This window comes from Bufo gargarizans, chromosome 10, assembly GCF_014858855.1.
Source record: "Bufo gargarizans isolate SCDJY-AF-19 chromosome 10, ASM1485885v1, whole genome shotgun sequence".
NCBI lineage: Eukaryota > Metazoa > Chordata > Amphibia > Anura > Bufonidae > Bufo > Bufo gargarizans.
Window position 1 is genome coordinate 8,071,930 of NC_058089.1, and position 17,404 is coordinate 8,089,333.

A 17,404-nucleotide genomic window follows, 5' to 3' on the forward strand; every position below is an offset into this window, starting at 1 on the left:
ACCTCCATAGCACCCCATGCCCTTAACAGGGACCTCCACAGAGGTCCGCCCCCTAAACAGTGACCTTCACAGCATTCTGACCCCTCAGAAGTGTAAAGCATGGTGGAAGAATAGAACAGCATTAGGCCTCTTTCACACTGGCGTGTGCGCCCCGTTGCCGTATTGCAATACACTAGCACAGTCCGTGGGGCAGCGGCAGCGGATCGCTGACCCATTCACTTGAATGGGTCCGCGATCCGGCCGTTCCGCAAAAACATAGGACATGTTCTATCTTTTTGCGGAACAGAAGTACGGGACGAAACCCCACGGAAGCACTCCGTAGCGCTTATTGTGTGGAGTTTCCCTTTAAGCCTTATGCACACGTACGTCCGTGGAACACGGTCCGTGGTATGCCGGCCTGGATTTCTTCTGAGTGCAGGAGCGCACGGCGCCATTGGTTGCTATGACACCGAGCGCTTCCTGCTGCCGCCGCAGTACAGTAATACGCTGGTATGATCTATACGAGTGTAATACTGCACTGCGGTGGCGGCAGCAGGAAGCGCTCGGTGTCATAGCAACCAATGGCGCCGTGCGCTCCTGCACTCAGAAGAAATCCAGGCCGGCATACCACGGACCGTGTTCCACGGACGTGTGCATGAGGCTTTAAATTAAAACCTCTGTACGTTGCGTGGTGGTTGTCACCTTGTGCTCGAAATCGTCACCCGTGTCTCACTTCTCTCAGGAACGCACAAGATCAAACCAGACCCGACGAAAGGGCAAAAATGTTAGGAAAATGGAATGAATAACATGCTGCATATTTCTGATCCAATATGGAGTCAAGATGCCAATTCTGCCCCAGGGAAGTTTACAAGCAGATTTATTGTTCCAGTGCGTCTGAAACAATCGTACAAAATAGTCTCCTTTTGTTTTGTGTATGCAGCTCATATACAGGCCTATGTGTCTCCATGGTAACAGATTACAAACAAACTCCTGTGTAGTATGTTGCTACAGACAATAAAAGAAGAGCCAGAATAGTGCAGCAGAGTGCAGCTCCGGAGTATAATACAGGATGTAACTCAGGATCAGTACAGGATAAGTAATGTATGTACACAGTGACTGCACCAGCAGAATAGTGAGCGCAGCTCCGGAGTATAATACAGGATGTAACTCAGGATCAGTACAGGATAAGTAATGCATGTACACAGTGACTCCACCAGCAGAATAGTGAGTGCAGCTCCGGAGTATAATACAGGATGTAACTCAGGATCAGTACAGGATAAGTAATGTATGTACACAGTGACTTCACCAGCAGAATAGTGAGTGCAGCTCTGGAGTATAATACAGGATGTAACTCAGGATCAGTACAGGATAAGTAATGTATGTACACAGTGACTCTACCAGCAGAATAGTGAGTGCAGCTCTGGAGTATAATACAGGATGTAACTCAGGATCAGTACAGGATAAGTAATGTATGTACACAGTGACTCTACCAGCAGAATAGTGAGTGCAGCTCTGGAGTATATAATACAGGATATAACTCAGGATCAGTACAGAATAAGTAATGTATGTACACAGTGACTGCAGCAGCAGAATAGTGAGTGCAGCTCTGGAGTATAATACAGGATGTAACTCAGGATCAGTACAGGATAAGTAATGTATGTACACAGTGACTCTACCAGCAGAATAGTGAGTGCAGCTCTGGAGTCTAATACAGGATGTAACTCAGGATCAGTACAGAATAAGTAATGTATGTACACAGTGACTGCGGCAGCAGAATAGTGAGTGCAGCTCTGGAGTATAATACAGGATGTAACTCAGGATCAGTACAGGATAAGTAATGTATGTACACAGTGACTGCACCAGCAGAATAGTGAGTGCAGCTCCGGAGTATAATACAGGATGTAACTCAGGATCAGTACAGGATAAGTAATGTATGTACACAGTGACTGCAGCAGCAGAATAGTGAGTGCAGCTCTGGAGTATAATACAGGATGTAACTCAGGATCAGTACAGGATAAGTAATGCATGTACACAGTGACTCCACCAGCAGAATAGTGAGTGCAGCTCCGGAGTATAATAAAGGATGTAACTCAGGATCAGTACAGGATAAGTAATGTATGTACACAGTGACTTCACCAGCAGAATAGTGAGTGCAGCTCTGGACCAGCTGTTCCTGAGCTGCGATTACCTGTGGGTGTGGTCGCCTGTGGCTGTGTGTAGCTGCTGCTGCTGCTGCTGCTGCTCCTGAGCGTTTGGAGGAAAATCTATCCACCTGAGGCCGGCTCTCTCCTCCCCAGGGGGAGAGTGGGTTCTCAGGCATGAGCGAGGGAAGCAAGCCCCAGGCTCCTGTTCCCAGCGGCAGGCCTTCAGGGGACAGGAGAAGCCAGCGTTTGGCCTGCATGGAGGACTCAGGGGTAAGAAGATCTGGCAGGAGTCGCAGTAATGTGGCTTCTGTCTCCCCTGAGTCTGAGGGTAGTAGGAAGAGCCGCAAGGCTGGATCCGCTAAGGAGGACCCGAATGCCAGCATGGGTGAGAGTGGCCCTTCCGGGGCCCAGCAAAAGCCGAGTGTTCACGGAGGTGAAGCAGATCTTGAGGAGGAAGGCTGGGGCGTACTGAGGGCCCGGGAGTCCATTTCCACCTACGGATCCCGGGTCATGAGCCACCTCCGTGAGTACGAAGACGCGACTAAGACCCTGAGGAGGCTCCGGGAGGAGCTGCGCGGCTTGAGGTCTTGTGTTGGAGTGGCCCCAAAGAGGAAGAAGCAGGGGCTGGAGAACCAAATAAAGCAGCTACAAGCTGACATTGGCGAGATTGAGCAAAGGCGGACTGTACTCCGAGATAAAAGCGGCCCGTTTAAGGAAAAACTCCTAAACGAGGAACGTTTTCGGAAGATGGCGGAGGAGAAGGGGCAGATGGGGCAGCAGCCTGACAGCCAGGTGGAGAAGGAACCAGTCGTGCAGGAGGATGATGATGATGACCAGCAAGATCCACCTGGCAGCCTGCAGGAGCAGATTCCGTACAGTGGGCCCCCTGCACGCCAAATAGCAAGGTCACCCAGCTGCGGCTCGGGGGATGAGTATGAGACCTGCAGCCCGGGAGGGGCCCTAGTGGAGGAGATCCAGCTCCTGGAGTCCCCAGTGCGTTTCCAGGACTTATGCTTTGGTGATGAGTTGCCACCGGAGACGCCTGGGGAAGGAAAGAAAAAGGCTAAGAAGACCAAGCTCCAGGAGCAGGTAAGATATGTATACACCCCCCTCCCTGGGACCCCCGGGTCGACCGCAGGGCCGGCTCACTGTATTAGCCCCTCTTCTCAGCCCAGCCCGTGTCCTGCAGTGGACTCGGTGCAGGAGAGAGGGGAGAGCGAGGTATCCGATATGGTGGTGAGCTCTGTCTCTGTTTGCAGTAACGGGGATGGAGCTGGTGCGACACCGGCTGAAAAGCCGGACAGGAAGGTTACTGCGGAGGATGAGAGAAAAATCTCTGGCGCTGGAGTTTGCTCCCTGATGGGAGGAGGGGGTGGCTCCACGCCACAGATGGCTGCAGGAGCTCCGATGGCTCCAACCGCTGATGACGCTGTTCCCTCGGGCCAGCAGAGGCATGAAGGAGCTGTCGGAGCTATGACGGTTACGCCTCCCAATGAAGGTCAAGAACTGATGCCAAAGCCTTTGTTTTGTATTGGCGCTGCTGGTCCAGATGAGCGGCGCCATGAAAGAACAGATCAGCAGCGTTTGGATCAGCGGCGCCCGGTAATGGATCAGCGGCGCCCAAAAGTTGTAAATGGTAGTACTGAGGAAGCGGAGGGCAATGATAAAAGTGGGGTTGGGGCTGTGGCCTGTCTTTTGGGGGCAGCTCCGACCCCAGGGCCCAGTGATGCTGAGGTACCAATAATTACACCAAAACACACCGGTTCAGCCAGTATGAGTGAGGGAGCAGGTGGGGGGCAGAAAATTATTTTTAATAAAAATATGTCTGGGGGTTTGGATGGTGGAGTGAATGGTGTTAGGAGGGAAGGAAGGGAGGTAGCAGAATCTGTTGTAAGTAAGGCTGGTTTGGGGATGGAAGATATGGAAGTGGGTGGTGGAGGGTCTTTGGTAAGTGGGGAGGGTGTGGAACCTGGTCCGGTTGCCCCCCCGGCTGTGGCAGCCCCTGTGCGCAGTTTTGCTACTGTCACAGCCGGGGTGAGTAGGGGACCCTCCTTGTCCTCTGGCTCTGGGGACGGCGTTTTGCAGCGGCGTCTTCTGGAGGCTCTAAAGAGAGGGGAGAGCACAATCAATGTAGAGGGGAGGGAGGTTGATCTATCCTTTTGGATAGATAGGCATGGCCTCTCAGCCTTCCGAGAGCAAAGGAGCGGGGAGACCACGTGGTCCCTCCCGACAGCTGGGCAGGGTGCTCTCCGTAGGAATGTGGTCCGTCTGAGGTGGAGGGGCAGTGATACATTTCCTTCAAGATCAGAAGTTGTTGAGCTCCTTCTAAAGATGGGCTTCAAGGCGACAGACATCTACGCCTTGATACATCCCTATGGGACCCCTGAGTTCGATGTCAGCTTTGTTCGGCCGGAGGGACTTGAGCTCTTCTGGTCGAACTATGAGATGGCAAAGGACGAGCCCAGCTGGCGAGATTTTGCCGTCCAGGCAGTGTCTCGTCAAAACAATGTGAAGAGGGTGACCGTTCTAACCCGTAACGAGTCACTCTCGTGTATTGACATCATGACGTGGCTCGGCCGATATGGGGAGGTGGTGGAGGTTCCCAAGAAGAACAGGGATGAACATGGCATCTGGTCTGGGGCCTGGACGTTCATGGTAAAACTTAGGCTTTTAGGAAACACAGTTACTCACATACCATCTGCCACCTTCCTTGGAAGGGATCGCATCCAGATTTTCTACCAGGGTCAGCCGAAGCTCTGTCACAGATGCGGCAGCCCCACACACTTCAGTGCTAACTGCACTGTACAGAAGTGCGCGCTGTGTGGGGAGATTGGCCACCTCGCTGCATCATGTGCAGAGATTAGGTGTCACCTGTGTGGTGACTTAGGTCACCCATTCAGTCGCTGCCCTCATTCCTTTGCCAATGCGGTCAATGCCCCGGCGGGAGGAAGCCGTGAGGCCAATTCTACTGGGGCAGGGGCTGGCAGAAGTGAAGGTACAGAGGGGCCAGGGAAGAAAAGTAAGCAAAAGACGCCTGCCCAACTGAGGCGTCAGGAAAATCGCCGAAGGGAGAGGGAGATGGGTGAATCCCGGGAACCTCAGGCAACTGGGGAAGCTGGGATGACCCCTGATCTCACCCCTGAGACTGCTGCTACTGCTGAGGCCCAAAGGGACAGTGAGCTGGATGAGGAAATTAGGAGGATCCAGGAAGAGGAAGGTGCCATCTCCTCATTATCCCCCCATGACGGGGGAAGTGGGGGATGGCAAAAGCAGGGTAATAAACGTACAGGGAAAAAGGGAGATTTAAGATCTTCTCCCACCCGCCAGATGCCAAAGGAAGGTACAACCAACCCCCCTCTGATTAGTCTCTCAAACCGGTTCCAAGCCATTGGTGACACCTCCCCCTCCTCAGGGGAGGGAGCCGGTGGGGAGGTTTCGGGAGTCGCGGTGACACCTGGGCCTGCGGGGGACGCCGAGCCTCCTTCTACTGGGGAAAACATGTCCTCAGGGGTGGGGGCTGGCTTGGAGTCAGAGCACAAGGGCAGAGGTGAAATGGACACATCTGTTTGTTTGAAGAGGGGTAAGCCATCATCTGATGAAAAAGTTGGTGGGGGCAGTGGGAAAAGAAAGCCATCTAATTCAATCACCCATGATGGCGGCACTCACTCCGTTGACGCTGGCGTCCATTAATGTCGCCAGCATTAAGTCAGATACGGCTAGATTTGCGGCCTTTGATTTTTTCAGCCGGGTTGAAGCTGACATTTTGTTTTTGCAGGAGACCAGGCTGCCAGATTTGGCATCTGTATTTAAAGCTAAAAGGGAGTGGCGACGCGGATCCTCCTACTGGTCTCTTGCGGCCGAGCCGTATAGCGGGGTGGCAGTCCTTTTTACTGCACCGGTAGAATGCCGACGGGTTATTGAATTAGAAATGGGGAGGTGCCTGATCCTGGATGTCCTCATGAGGGGACAAGAACTTCGTCTAATTAACATCTATGGTCCCCAGTCCAAGTGGGACCGTAAGTGTCTCTTCATGAGGATCAAGCCCTATCTTTTTACAAGTCGGCAGGTGGTCTTTGGAGGGGACTTCAATACTGTCACGAGGCCCCAGGATAGGGGAGGTTCCAGGGACAAGCTGACTTACGACAGCATTGCGCTTAATAAAATAGCTAGTGAGGCTCGTCTGGTGGATGTCCACATCCGGCACACCCCAGGCCACCCGGGGTTCACCTATCATAGGGCTAGTTGTAGGTCTAGAATAGACAGGTTTTATTTAAAGGAGGAAGCCGTCTCTTCAGCCGTGTCCGCTGTGGAGGTGGAGTTCTCCGACCACTGTATGATTTTGTTTTCTCTGAATGTTGCAGAGACCCCCCGAATGGGAAGGGGCTACTGGAGGCTCAATTCGTCTCTCTTGGAAGAAGCGGAGATAAGACAGTCCTTTGAGGATTTCGTTCAGAGCCAGGTACCATTGCTGGATCTCTGCGGCAGTAAGTCTGAGTGGTGGGAGATCTTCAAGGAAAGGGTGGGGAGATTCTTCCGCCAGCTCTCGAGCCTTAGGAGTCTGAGTAAGTATCGCCTGTATCAGGGCCTGAGGAGGAAACTCGAACGTCTTGTCTCGACTGGGGGTAGCCGTGAGGAGATCTCCAGAGTGAAGTCTTTGCTTATGAGGTGTCAGTACGATAGGCACGCATCTTTGGTTTTTGAGAGGGATTACGGGAAATACCGCTCGCCCGACCCTTACAAAAACTGCAGGATGTCAGTGAGTAGTAAGATTGTGTCAGGACTGATTGATAGTACGGGTTCTCTGAGAAGGTCCAGATCAGGGATTCTGGAGGTTGTCAGATCCTTTTACTCACATCTCATGGCAAGGAGGGATCTTGATCGTGATAAGATATCGGCTTTCCTGACTGAAACTGTCCCTGAACCAGGGGTAGACCCCTCTCTTGACGGTTTGACGGAAATGATCAGTGAAGAGGAAGTCAGTCTGGTGATTGAGGGGCTTGCTCCCAAAAAATCACCTGGTCCGGATGGCTTAACATCTGAGTTTTACAAGACCTTTAAGGACACCTTAGTTCCCCTCTTGACTGAGGTATTAAATGAGTGTCTCTCCTCGGGTACTCTACCAAAGTCAATGAGGAGGTCGGCCCTGATCATCCTGTCAAAGGGTAAAGATCCTTTCCACATTGAGAATTGGCGTCCCATAGCGCTCCTCGGTGTGGACAGAAAGATTTTGGCAAAGGTGCTATTTAATCGGCTGGTGAAGTTTGCACCCCAGCTCCTTTCTGGGGCCCAGCATTGCTCTGTTCCCGGCCACAGTACTTTTAGTGCTGTGCTCAGTGTCCGGGAGGCCGTGGAGCAGGGCAGGGCAGGTCATTGGAAGGGGTACATGCTGTCCTTGGATCAGGCAAAAGCATTTGATCGTGTTAACCACGAGTACCTCTGGTCTGTCCTTCTGAGATATGGCCTGCCCGGGGGGTTTGTTGATTGGCTTAAGACCTTGTATGCAGGGGCAGAGAGTTTCCCGCTTGTGAATGGTTGGATTGGGCGTCCTTTTGGGGTGGGATCTGGGGTTCGCCAGGGTTGTCCTCTGAGCCCGCTTTTGTACGTGTTCGCGATCGATCCCTTCCTTAGAGGGGTTGATCGTGGGCCGTTGGCGGGCATCGGGATGGACCGGGCGGCTCCGGAGACTACACTGAGGGTGGTGGCGTATGCTGATGACGTAACTATCTTTGTGTCTTCGAGAGGGGAGGCAGAGTGGGTACTGTCTGAGGTAGAGCGCTACTCAGAGTCATCTGGGTCCAAGATCAACCGAGATAAGTGTGAGAGTCTCTGGCTGGGAGGTGGAGATCCTGGTTTTGATCTCCCGGACACCCTTCCAGAGCCCCAGGAATCTACAAAAGTCCTCGGCATTGAATTTGGCCAGGGGGATTACCCCCATCAAAACTGGGATAGCAGGCTTAAGATTGCCGCTCAGAAGGTGGACCAGTGGAAGGGTTGGTCTTTAACCCTCAGGGAAAGGGTGAACATTATCAAAACCTACCTGATCCCTTTGCTGTTATATCTGGGCAGTGTGTGCGTCTTGCCGGAACCTTTCTGGACTCGGGTCTACAGTCTGTTCTTCCAGATGTTATGGGGAAACAGACTGAACCTTGTCAAGAGGGAGGTTACTTACCGTACGAGGAGACTAGGAGGGTTGGGTATGGTCAACCCTGTGGTGTTCCTGGTGAACACCTTTATTAAGATTAATCTCTCGAACCTCTGGCAAGAGAGGGCTCCTCTGTGGGTAGCCTCCTGTCGGGGATGGTTTCGGCCTTTCTTCCAGGAATGGGAGACAGGGGGGCAAGTGAAGGATCTCCGCACACCACATGGGCATCTCCCGGCTTATGCTGCCCTGGTTCTGAAGGTATTACGTCGGTGGGGTCTGGGGATGTGGGAAATCAGGACTCAGTCAAGGAGACTCCTTGACCAGAGGGTTCTGTTGACCCATTTCCAGAAACCTCTGGCCCTCAGGGACTGCCCAGGTCGGGATCTGAGGGTTGGGTTACGGCTTTTAAATTCCAATAGGATCCCCTTGAAGTTCTTTGACTTGACTTGGCGCTGCTTCCATGGGAAACTGTGTGTGAGGGACAATCTGAAGTGTAGGAGCTCTGAGGACAGGGGGTGTCCCCGTGAGGAGTGCGGTGGTGTGCTGGAAAGCATGGACCACTTCCTGCTTCATTGTCCCTTTAACACAGAGGTTTACACCAGGGTGGGGACCTCCATTGGCTGGCCTAGGCTGGTCACTCTCTCCTATGCGGAATGGGCCTATGGAGCATTCAGACACCTGGGTGGTAGGGACCTTTGCACTTTATTCCTAGTCAGCTCAGTGGTCAGGTACTACACGTGGCATGCACGGTGTTTAGTTTCGACGCAACGCAAAATCCTCCCCGAGGATGAGGTGGTTAGGAACATTCTCGGAGACCTGGTGAAGGTGCGCTCTCTGGAGTACGAGAGGTTGGGGGCGGGTAGAGCCTCTCTCCTCTGGAGGGGTTTTGCCTTTAGGGTACCCTAGCCTGTTGTCTCCCCTCCCGGTGGTGGGCTGAAGCTGACACTGTAGATTTTTGTTTTGTTTTGGTGGCTGTATGAGGACATAGGGCTTGCAGGCGCCAAACTTGGGCTTTAATGGGTTGTGTGTGGCTGAAAAGCCTCACGGTGGGTGGTGAGGTTAAGGTCTACTATGTAATGTACTATGTAATGTAGTTTATATGTCTTTATGTCTATATATATTTGTATATTTGTATAGGTTGAGTTGTCGGGTGTAGTGTTAGGTTGGGTGGTGGGTAAATGGGGGGAGGGTTCCATGGAACATTGGGGACTTTGGGATATATAAGAAAATCCTGGGCTGGTTCATGGACGTCTGTTATCATGTACTGGGGGCATGGGATGCGGGACCAGCTCAGGGACCAAAAAAAAAAATAAAAAAATAAAAATAAAAATATATATATATATAATATATAAAAAAAAAAAAAAAAAAAATTGTGTGTTGCATTGGGGTGGTGGTGGGTGGGCTTTTTGTAAGTTTAACTTCTGTATTTGTTAAGTGTAGGTAGGTGCAACCGGATCAGGAAGGTTAGTACATGTACATAGATATTGTAAATATTGTACATAGCTGGTGTTCTGTGGCGAGTGGGCTGGACCGGTGCTGTCTGCGCCGCGCTGAGGAGCATCATGTCCTGTATGGTTGGTTTGGTCTCTGTTTTATATATTTATTTATCTGTTTGTTTTAAAATTTTAATAAAAGAAATACAGGATGTAACTCAGGATCAGTACAGGATAAGTAATGTATGTACACAGTGACTCTACCAGCAGAATAGTGAGTGCAGCTCTGGAGTATAATACAGGATGTAACTCAGGATCAGTACAGGATAAGTAATGTATGTACACAGTGACTCTACCAGCAGAATAGTGAGTGCAGCTCTGGAGTATATAATACAGGATATAACTCAGGATCAGTACAGAATAAGTAATGTATGTACACAGTGACTGCAGCAGCAGAATAGTGAGTGCAGCTCTGGAGTATAATACAGGATGTAACTCAGGATCAGTACAGGATAAGTAATGTATGTACACAGTGACTCTACCAGCAGAATAGTGAGTGCAGCTCTGGAGTCTAATACAGGATGTAACTCAGGATCAGTACAGAATAAGTAATGTATGTACACAGTGACTGCAGCAGCAGAATAGTGAGTGCAGCTCTGGAGTATAATACAGCATGTAACTCAGGATCAGTACAGGATAAGTAATGTATGTACACAGTGACTGCAGCAGCAGAATAGTGAGTGCAGCTCTGGAGTATAATACAGGATGTACCGTATTTTTCGCCGTATAAGACGCACTTTTTCTTCCCCCAAAATGGGGGAGAAATGCCCCTGCGTCTTATACGGCGAATGCAGTCAGTTTTACATCGCTGGCAGCGATGTAAAGAGAGCGAGGACTCGGGGAGGGACTGGGAGGAGGAGCTGGGGCCGGCAATAGCGGCGGGGCGGTGCAGTCACTGTACTAAAGGCCCGCCCCGCCGCTCCGGTGTACTAATAAAATATGTCATATTCAATGAATGGTTATTAAATATGCCCCTTTATGCTTAATAGTACCTTAAATCCTTAGCGCTTCAGTAGTATGCAGGCTGGGCGGGCGGCAGCGTAACTCCCTGATGTCACGTGCCTGCGCCGCCTACTTTATGAATGAAGCAGGCGGCGCAGGCAAGTGACGTCAGTGAGTGACGCGCCGTGCCGCGCCGGCTGCCCGGCCTGCCGGCATTGTACTGAAGCGCTTCGGATTTAAGGTACTTTTAGGAATAAAGAGGCATATTTAAAAACTATTAATTGAATAAGACATATGATATTAGTATACAGGAGCGGCGGGGGATCTGTGGATGGCACAGTTATGGGCTGGGAGGGTCTGTGGATGACACATGTATAACAGTGCCATCCACAGATCCCCCCCTGTAACAGTGCCAGCCACAGATCCCCCTGTAACAGTGAAAGCCACAGATCCCCCCATAACAGTGTCCGTCATCCACAGTTCCCCCCTAACAGTGTCCGTCATCCACAGTTCCCCCCTAACAGTGTCCGTCATCCACAGTTCCCCCCTAACAGTGTCCGTCATCCACAGTTCCCCCCATAACAGTGTCCGTCATCCACAGTTCCCCCCATAACAGTGTCCGTCATCCACAGATCCCCCCATAAGTGTCAGTCATCCACAGATCCCCCCATAACAGTGTCAGTCATCCACAGATCCCCCCATAACAGTGTCCGTCATCTACAGATCCCCCCATAACAGTGTCCGTCATCCACAGATCCCCCCATAACAGTGTCCGTCATCCACAGATCCCCAGTAATAGTGCCATCCACAGACCACCTAGTTCCAAACCCACAGCACACCTTTTGGTTAAAAATATTTTTTTTCTTATTTTCCTCCCCAAAAACCTAGGTGCGTCTTATACGGCGAAAAATACGGTAACTCAGGATCAGTACAGGATAAGTAATGTATGTACACAGTGACTGCACCAGCAGAATAGTGAGTGCAGCGCTGGAGTATAATACAGGATAAGTAATATATGTACAGTCGTGGCCAAAAGTTTTGAGAATGAGACAAATATTAGTTTTCACAAAGTTTTGCTGCTAAACTGCTTTTAGATTTTTGTTTCAGTTGTTTCTGTGATGTAGTGAAATATAATTACACGCACTTCATACGTTTCAAAGGCTTTTATCGACAATTACATGACATTTATGCAAAGAGTCAGTATTTGCAGTGTTGGCCCTTCTTTTTCAGGACCTCTGCAATCCGACTGCGCATGCTCTCAATCAGCTTCTGGGCCAATTCCTGACTGATACAACCCATTCTTTCATAATCACTTCTTGGAGTTTGTCAGAATTAGTGGGTTTTTGTTTGTCCACCCGCCTCTTGAGGATTGACCACAAGTTCTCAATGGGATTAAGATCTGGGGAGTTTCCAGGCCATGGACCCAAAATGTCAACGTTTTGGTCCCCGAGCCACTTAGTTATCACTTTTGCCTTATGGCACGGTGCTCCATCGTGCTGGAAAATGCATTGTTCTTCACCAAACTGTTGTTGGATTGTTGGAAGAAGTTGCTGTTGGAGGGTGTTTTGGTGCCATTCTTTATTCATGGCTGTGTTTTTGGGCAAAATTGTGAGTGAGCCCACTCCCTTGGATGAGAAGCAACCCCACACATGAATGGTCTCAGGATGCTTTACTGTTGGCATGACACAGGACTGATGGTAGCGCTCACCTTTTCTTCTCCGGACAAGCCTTTTTCCTGATGCCCCAAACAATCGGAAAGAGGCTTCATCGGAGAATATGACTTTGCCCCAGTCCTCAGCAGTCCATTCACCATATTTTCTGCAGAAGATCAATCTGTCCCTGATGTTTTTTTTGGAGAGAAGTGGCTTCTTTGCTGCCCTTCTTGACACCAGGCCATCTTCCAAAGTCTTGGCCTCACTGTGCGTGCAGATGCGCTCACACCTGCCTGCTGCCATTCCTGAGCAAGCGCTGCACTGGTGGCACTCCGATCCCGCAGCTGAATCCTCTTTAGGAGACGATCCTGGCGCTTGCTGGACTTTCTTGGACGCCCTGAAGCCTTCTTAACAAGAATTGAACCTCTTTCCTTGAAGTTCTTGATGATCCTATAAATTGTTGATTGAGGTGCAATCTTAGTAGCCACAATATCCTTGCCTGTGAAGCCATTTTTATGCAACGCAATGATGGCTGCACGCGTTTCTTTGCAGGTCACCATGGTTAACAATGGAAGAACAATGATTTCAAGCATCACCCTCCTTTTAGCAGGTCAAGTCTGCCATTTTACCCCAATCAGCCTGACATAATGATCTCCAGCCTTGTGCTCGTCAACATTCTCACCTGAGTTAACAAGACGATTACTGAAATGATCTCAGCAGGTCCTTTAATGACAGCAATGAAATGCAGTGGAAAGTTTTATTTGGGATCAAGTTAATTTTCATGGCAAAGAAGGACTATGCAATTCATCTGATCACTCTTCATAACATTCTGGAGTATATGCAAATTGCTATTATAAAAACTTAAGCAGCAACTTTTCCAATTTCCAATATTTATGTAATTCTCAAAACTTTTGGCCACGACTGTACACAGTGACTCCGCCAGCAGAATAGTGAGTGCAGCTCTGGAGTGTAATACAGGATGTAACTCAGGATCAGTACAGGATAAGTAATGTATGTACACAGTGACTGCACCAGCAGAATAGTGAGCGCAGCTCTGGAGTATAATACAGGATGTAACTCAGGATCAGTACAGGATAAGTAATGTATGTACACAGTGACTGCACCAGCAGAATAGTGAGTGCAGCTGTGGAGTATAATACAGGATGTAACTCAGGATCAGTACAGGATAAGTAATGTATGTACACAGTGACTGCACCAGCAGAATAGTGAGTGCAGCTCTGGAGTATAATACAGGATGTAACTCAGGATCAGTACAGGATAAGTAATGTATGTACACAGTGACTCCACCAGCAGAATAGTGAGTGCAGCTCTGGAGTATAATACAGGATGTAACTCAGGATCAGTACAGGATAAGTAATGTAATGTATGTACACAGTGACTGCACCAGCAGAATAGTGAGTGCAGCTCTGGAGTATAATACAGGATGTAACTCAGGATCAGTACAGGATAAGTAATGTATGTACACAGTGACTCCACCAGCAGAATAGTGAGTGCAGCTCTGGAGTATAATACAGGATGTAACTCAGGATCAGTACAGGATAAGTAATGTATGTACACAGTGACTGCACCAGCAGAATAGTGAGTGCAGCTCTGGAGTATAATACAGGATATATGTAACTCAGGATCAGTACAACTACAAGGTGGATCCTGAGGTTTGGGAAAATCTCATCCCCTTTGCTGCCGGCATACTGTACCTTAACGACACAGTGATTATCGCTCGTTCTCCGGATAACCGCTTAATGCAGATCGTCTACATTTTACAGCATTGCCTCACGATAAGACCATGAACCCAGGTTGCAAACCTCCATATTTTGGGCAAATTGCAAGCTAATGACACGAGCTGCTGCTGCTGGATTTGCATAGGTTTGGTCGGGGAGGTATCCGCCAGCTGGCCGCCATTCTATTCTACAGGGATCAAGCAGTTAAATATCAGCTGAATGGAGAGAAGAATGAACATCGGCACCTGGTGGGGGGCAGGTACTGAATAATTCAGGAAGGGGTGGAATGAGCCCCACCCCCAGCGGGCATTTTTATTTGCTACTAGCAGAAGGAACCGGCTTCGCACGGGTATATTTAATCTATTTAATCTAATGTTTCTGTGTGTCATTAAAATATATCAACAGTATCCCCCTTAACACTGACCCCCCACAGTGCCCCCCACTTTAAAATGGGACCTCCACCTCAGCCCATCCCCTTAACTTTGATCTTCACAGCAGCCCGCCCCTTTAACAGTGAGTTTCACAGCACCCCACTCCCTTGACCTCCACAGCAGTTGCCCCTTTAATAGTGGCCCCTAGCCTACAGCTGACCTACAACAGTGAAGAAGCCTGGGAGCTTCTATTGGCTGATAAGGGACATGTGACCGCGTGTACGTCAGCTGGGATATGAAGAGAGAGACTTGCAGGCTGGTATTGGCTAATGCAGGTCGATACGTCCTAGAGAGCGGAGACCCCACAAGATGTCTCTCCAGGTAGCAATGGATGTGTATACCAAGTCTCGTTGAAATCGATGGTTGCGTTTTTGAGTGATTGCGGAACATACATACGTCCTTCTTTATATATATATACGGTATATAGATGATAATGGTCTCTGATTCCGCCCTGTAATGCTGAGAAAATGTGGAAAATGTCATGTTTTGAAGTTTTCAAAAATGTGTTAAATTCTCCAGAGTCTGGGCAATGAAGGGAAACATACTGCCCGTACAAAAGCCACTGGGAAGCAGAGGGCTGGTTAAAGGGGTTGTACCAAGACCCCCCACAATTAATAGTCCGACCATTGGACTTTGGGGCTGTTTATCTGCCCATAGACAGTTACCTTGCTCCACTGTCTGTAGGGGGCGTGCAATTAACTTCAGGTGCCCCCCGTTTAATTATGGGGCTCATCCTTTTTTGGGTACACCCCCAATTTGGGCAAACACATTTCTCTACACCCATATATGTAATACAGGTACAATATACATCACATCAGAAGATTATCTGGAAACCTGCCTGCACCTTTGGGAGCAAATGCTGGGAAGTGTAGTTCAACGGACACAAGGTGAAGAGGACGTAGCTGACTTCTCCTCCTCCATAAGTAGAATGGACTTCGCTGCATGAAGGTCAGAACTAGGAGTTACAACAAATGCAGCTTCACTGTCCATTTTTGGAGGCTTGGAGCAAAGCATGCTGGGAGAAGTGTCCTGTCGCGACCGGGGTGCTCTACGAGCTGCAGGTCACCCGCACAGGACCACGGCAACAGAGTAGATCAGCGATCAACTCCCAGCGTGCCCTGGCAGCGCGTGCCATGCTGGGAGTTGTAGTATTGCAACAGTTGGAAAGGGAAAAAAAAGAGAATTAATCATAAAAGAAAAAGGGGAAGTAAAGAAAATGCTGGATCGGTGACAAAAAAAACTGAACATTTCCAGCAAAGCCGAAGTGTGACGACAACGCAGCTTGTGCTGACCTGTGACGGCGCGGTCCGTGCTGAACATGACTGCTGTCAGCTTCCTGCCCCCCCCCAATCACTACCACAGCTGACAGCAACATACTACACTGCAAACAAAGGAAGTGGGTGTGTCCTCTGTGTCTCAGGGCTGACACCCCCAGGGTGTGGCCATGGTACTAGAGCGATGCAGGGCGGCTGCTGGTCCTGGGGAGGCTTCCCTGTAGTACTGCAGGAGCGTAGAACTGAATTAAAGGGCCGGTAACCCTTTAAAATGGGCAGGTTATAAACATACATGTGTCACGTGACCGAAAACATTTGTGAGACTGTCATAACGATGTTGTGCTGGTATATCTGTAAAGAATACATCAAGGCAACTGGACGTCCTGTAGATTTCTTGAAAACGTTTCACTTGTTCTCCCAACGAGCTTTCTCAATTCTGAGGGACTGTGCAAGAATTCTGGGAGTAAATATGTAACTGAATCCACATCTGGTAATTAGACCCAGCATGGGGTCAGAGGTCATTATACCCAGCATGGGGTCAGAGGTGTTGATTCCATTATCCTAATTGGAGTCAGTAGGTGATAATGACTTCCCAGAAAAAGGTGTCAAGACAGCATTGTACGTGGCAGACAATAGATGTCTAACCCCCTGACTCTATTCAAGCTTGACTTCTCCATTTTTACGTAGATGGCCTCCTTCACGCCTCGTTTGTACCAATCGGCCTCCTTATCCAAAACACGTACATGACTGTCTTCAAAGGTGTGACCTGTTCCTTTTAGATGTAAGTACACGGCTGAATCTTGACCAGAGGCGTGAAGGAGGCCTTCTACGTAAAAATGGAGAAGCCAAGCTTGAATAGAGGTGGGGGGGGTTAGACATCTATTGTCTGCCACGTACAATGCTGTCTTGACACCTTTTTCTGGGAAGTCATTGTCACTTACTGACTCCAATTAGGATAATGGAATCAACACCTCTGACCCCATGCTGGGTATAATGACCTCTGACCCCATGCTGGGTCTAATTACCAGATGTGGATTCAGTTACATATTTATTCCCAGAATTCTTGTACAGTCCCTCAGAATTGAGAAAGCTCGTTGGAAGAACGAGTGAAACGTTTTCAAGAAATCTACAGGACGTCCAGTTGCCTTGATTTATTCTTTACAGATAGACCATGCTGGGTCAGAGGTCGCCGGCGATCATTAGACGTGACGTCACCGTGCGCCATTCTGTTCTTTACTGCACTAGCAGGGTACAGCCGAGACTATGACTGCGGGGGCGCCACCTGAGGGTTACATGGGATGGCGCCACTGAGCTAGGACATTATTATGGGGTGTCTAGGACATTATTATGGGGTGTCTAGGACATTATTATGGGGTGTCTTTAGGATATTATTATGGGGTGTCTGTGACTAGGAGATTATTATGGGGTGTCTGTGACTTGGAGATTATTATGGGGTGTCTGTGACTTGGAGATTATTATGGGGTGTCTGTGACTAGGACATTATTATGGGGTGTCTTTAGGACATTACTATGGGGTATCTGTTACTAGGACATTATTATGGGGTGTCTAGGACATTATTATGGGGTGTCTGTGACTAGGACGTTATTA